The following is a 4,935-nucleotide window of genomic DNA, read 5'->3' as shown; positions in this document are numbered from 1 at the left end:
CTGATCTGTCCTTGTTACTGAGCAGTTGTATCGTGACAGTAAAAGTTTTGTGGGCCTAGCATGAATGACATTATCACTAGGAACATCCTAGGCTGCATATGTACAGAGGCCTGAGAAGTGAATACCACAGAGTCAAGTTTTCACCAGATGTAAATTGTGAGTTTGGTTTCTGGATGGGGAACGTTTATTAGGTATGAGTTTTACAAATATCTTCCCCTCTTCTGATGCCTGTTCTTTCCCCTTCTATCAATTCATCACCTTTTTGAATGGTATTCTTTGAGGAACAGAAATTTGTAATTTTACTGTAAGCAAATATATTTTTATTGTTATGCAGCAAGGAATAAGTTTCAGAAACATACAACATAATAATGCTATGTATAGAGAATTTAAACACAGGCAAAGAAATGCCATATGTTGCTTGGAGATACACTCATATGTAGCAAAAGTGGAAAAAAAGTGCATAGGAATAGAGCACCAAATTCAGGTTGGTGGCAAGAAATGGGTGCAATTCAGGACAGAAACACAAAGAACACTAAAGTTACTAGTAATATTTTTGGTTTTTAAGCTGAATGGCAAATATAAAATTAAAGAAGTTTGGAACTCACTACCTCTTCTCCTGCTGGCTTTTTCTACTTGGGGGGAATGTGTTAACTTATAGAATCATTAATGTCACTTTCAAGCTTAACATCAGTTTTGGCACTGAACACGCAACAACGCTCTCTATCTATGAATTCTGATGGGGCATGAGAACTGCACCAACTTAATCACTGCTTACTTCTTCTGTGTTATTGGGGAAAATTGTGGGGTATATGGAAAAGAGAAAGAAAGCTTTCCTTTATTGATGTATATTTCATAAAGATTTTCCATTCATAAATATTATATACTGTGCTTCTAGAACAAAAGTTGAAAGTGATCATTTGGTAGTGAATTTTGTAGACAGATATCATTAATTTGTCTTTTCTTTTTCTTGTTTCATTTATCCCCAGTAAACACTCTATGTGCAGTTGAGACATTCTCCTTGGGATGGATTCTTATCTCACAAAATGCTCATATGCCTTTTTCCTGACTTCAGTTGGGAGAAGCAGACTTTCACAAAGAAAATCCCCTCTGAAGGCTGAGCAGCAACAGGTGCCTGTGTCCTCTCTAAAAGTTGTATTTTGGTGCCATAGTAAATCAAGTCAACAATTAAATGAACACGTATTGAGCACCTACTTCTGAGGTGCTTAGCACCAGATATGCTCTCTGTCCTCAGGAGTGTTCACTCTGGTTAGGGAAGAGTGAGGAAGGAAGGGTAATATTACTATAGACTAAATGCTTTTACCCACCCAAAATTTGTATATTGAAGCCCTAATCCCCAATGTGATGGTATTTTGAGCTAAGGCCTTTGGGAGGTGATTAGGTCATGAGGGTGGAGCCATCATTATGAACTTAATGCTCTTAGAAGGAGGAACATGACAGCTCTCTCTCTCTTGCTCTCTCTCTCTCTTCTCTTCTATGCCCTTCTGTCTGTCTGTCATGTGAGAAAACTAGAAAGAGAGCCCTTACTAGAACCTGACCATGCTTGATCTCAGACTGTCAAGTCTCCAGATGTCTGTTGTTTTAGACACCCAATCTGTGGTATTTCGTTATAACAACCTGAGCTAAGACAAACATGTACAGCAATTCTTATAAAGGCAGATATGCTAAATTCAAGCTTCCTTCATTTTATTCTCATTTTCTCAATACCTTTCCTCCTTACCTAAGATTAATACCCAGAAGCCAATGCCAACTCTTCTAGTCAAGGGCACTGAATAACTCTCAAGGGCCATTGGGTATTTGCCCAGTGGCTTGTGAGTGACCTGCAGTGCTTCTGCTTTCAAAAGGGCAGAGACACAATGTATCACAACAACTCTAGCACTTCCACACAATAACTTTCTCTCTTCAAAAGGAATTGCTGAAGAGTGAATTGCTCATTGGACAAGTCAGACCCAGCTCTAACTTGGTCAACTGGTTTGCTCCCTGAGAATAACTAAGTGGATTTTCCCATTGGTTATTGCCAAATTGGAAGGATGTTGGTGCGGCTTTAATGATCCCTAGAGTGGCTAAATTGTTTTAGGAAAAGATGGACTGTGGAAGGACTTGCTCATTCTGTTGAGCATTTAAAAGAGATGCATTATCCACAGGTGAGATCATCCTTACCTGTTCCTTCTTTTGGAGGGCAGAGTTCACGATGACTAGAGTTTACATGATATGTGATTAATTCTCTGCATAATCAGGATTTGCAACATCCTGTTTGCTCCTACCTGATTCTTTCTGAAGAAAAAAAGAATAAATTTAAAAATAAGTGTATTATCATAGGGCATTGAGAATCATCCACAAGTATAACTTTGGTTAATTAAAAATCTTTTGTTAAAAATATACATACATATATAATTATGAAAATCATAATAGTTAAAATAATGAAAATAATAATTAGAATCAAGTACTGAGTTTTAATATATATACAAGCAGGTAAATAACAATTAAGAATAGTAATTACTGAATGCTAGAACCATGCTGAAGTTGTTTCATAGGTTATTTTCATTGAATTCTTACAATAACTTTCTGGGGTGAAAAATATTTATCCACATTTCACAGTGAAATAAAACAAGATTCTGGGAAGTTAAATTAAATGCCAAGGGCTGGGCGTGGTGGCTCACGTCTGTAATCCCAGCACTTTGGGAGTCCGAGGCGGGTGGATCACTTGAGGTCAGAAGTTCAAGCCCAACCTGCCTAACATGGTGAAACCCCGTCTCTACTAAAAATATAAAAAATTAGCCAGGCATGGTGGCAGGCGCCTGTAGTCCCAGGTCCTCGTGAGGCTGAGGCAGGAGAATGGCGTGAACCCGGGAGGCGGAGCTTGCAGTGAGCCGAGATCGCGCCACTGCACTTGAGCCTGGGTGACAGAGCGAGACTCCGTCTCAAAAACAAACAAACAAACAAAAAAATTAGCCAGGCCTGGTGGCACGCCTGTAATCTCAGTTACTTACTTAGGAGTCTGAGGCAGGAGGATTGCTTGAACCCGAGAGGCAGAGGTTGCAGTGAGCTGAGATTGCGCCACTGCACTCCCAGCCTGGGTGACAGAACCAGACTCTGTCAAAAAAAGAAAAAAAAAAAATGCCCAAGAGCCTGGAACTGCTGAGTGCTAGAGTTGAGATTTAAACCCAGGCTACCTTACTTCATGTTCATGCTTTGACTACTTCACTTCACTGCCTTCTCCAGAGGATTTCTCCCCAAAGAACCTTGCTTTTGTGCATAGCTCTTAGTTCAGAGGGGCACTAAGGAAGAGAAAATGTCACATTTGCTTATCAAAGAAGTTATTGGGAAATCTAGCCAAATGGGTAAAGAAGTATATCAGTCATGAGGAAAAGAAGAATTGGCAATGAAGGAAACTGGCCAATCTTATCTTCACACTTATCTCTTCATGGGTCCTTGGCTTGCTGTGCCCTCTCCTCGTCCCACTCACTCTTTGCACCTCTGAAGAAATCATCAGTAATATTCTTCAGACTCAATATTTGTTAAGTGCCTCTGTTTTGCAATTAATAATTTCTATGGATATTAATCACTGGATATCTGACATGCTTCAGTTCAAAGACTATGGCCCAAGTGTTTATGAGCCATTTCCATAAAACAAGAAATGGCTGGTTTTACCTGAATAGTTGCCCTTAAATCCCTTAAAAATCACAGGGTGTATGTTTTTACCTGGTTTAATAGATGAAGGACTATAGTTTTTCCTTCCTGATCCCAAATTTCAATGAGTGTTCAAAGAAAGGCTCATAGACATGGCTGTATCCATGCACAAAACTCCGAAGGTATGTTTCTTCATAAGATCACTGTAAGTTGGGGGCTTGAAACCTGAGACAGATTTTAAAAGTCACTCTTCTCCTCCCTTTCTTTTTGACTACTTGTCTTCCTATTTTCTGTCTTAATAGTACTAGCTAATATTCCTTGAGTGTTATATTGTACCAGACCTTAAGCCTAGAGGCATGAGTTCTCAGAACAACCCTATGGGATGGGTACACTTGAAAAGATTGCCGCTTAGAGACCTTCAGTCACTTGCCCCAAATGACACAGCAGCAAGTCAGTGGCAGCACCTTTGCCTGAGCTCAGTGTTTCACTCCAGAGCCTGCACTCCCAGTCACTCATGCTGCTGCTCCCCCTCAAAGGCTGGAACTTTATAGCTTTTAGCATTTCTCCTTTACCCCTTGTCTCATTAGTCCTGGGAAGTATTGTTGGGGAGTATGGATTTCACACCCGGCATGAAAGAAAAAGGGCTTGGTGAGTAAAGTGAGAGAAGTGTGAGAACATTCCATGCAATCAGGGCAGCTACTTTGGTAGTTCTAAGGACGTGAACTTTCAGCAGCTCTGTGATCCAAAGTTCAGGGATGAGGTGAATGCAGGAAAGGAAAGGGGAGGCAAGGCTATGGGGTTGGACCTAGAGTCATTCATGTTGACTCCTCCTGTGGACTGTGTTTCTCAACCCTTTAAAGCAAAAGTCAACCATTCAATTTGCACTTCAAAAAGGTTTTGCAGTGAGTCAGTCATTTTATTTATTCATTCAGCATGCATCTTGACCCAGCAATTAGATATAAGGTACTATGCTTAACATGAGAAATATCAAAAGGAATAGAACGTGTGCCCGACATAAAGGAGCTGTCACCCAGTGAGGATGGTGAACGGAAGGCAATGTAAAGTGATAACAAACAGCATGGCTTAGAGAAGGAAAGGAAATGGGTTGACATCTGCAACCCAAACACACAAGCTGCGTAATCACAGGCAAACCATGTAACTCCTCTAACCCTCAGTTTCCACATCTATACAATTTCACACTTATGAATGGGGGGAGTGGAAATAATGCTTATGAGATATATCACAGAGTTCCTATCATGGTATCCAAAGTCAACAACGTTAGCTGTT

The 4,935-nt window shown here is 40.3% G+C and overlaps 1 non-coding gene across 1 annotated transcript; it reads left to right on the top strand.

Annotated features, from left to right (window-relative positions):
- Positions 1-2,155: 2,155 nt before the first annotated feature.
- On the top strand, positions 2,156-2,287 carry LOC112204276 (U8 small nucleolar RNA). The gene has a single exon (XR_002937848.1). It is a non-coding gene; the product is annotated as a U8 small nucleolar RNA (small nucleolar RNA).
- Positions 2,288-4,935: the final 2,648 nt, after the last annotated feature.

The sequence above is a fragment of the Pan troglodytes genome, chromosome 7 (genome assembly GCF_028858775.2).
Source record: "Pan troglodytes isolate AG18354 chromosome 7, NHGRI_mPanTro3-v2.0_pri, whole genome shotgun sequence".
NCBI classification, from domain to species: Eukaryota; Metazoa; Chordata; class Mammalia; order Primates; family Hominidae; genus Pan; species Pan troglodytes.
The sequence above is the reverse complement of the archived record's forward strand: the minus strand, read 5'-3'. Positions and strand labels throughout refer to the sequence as shown.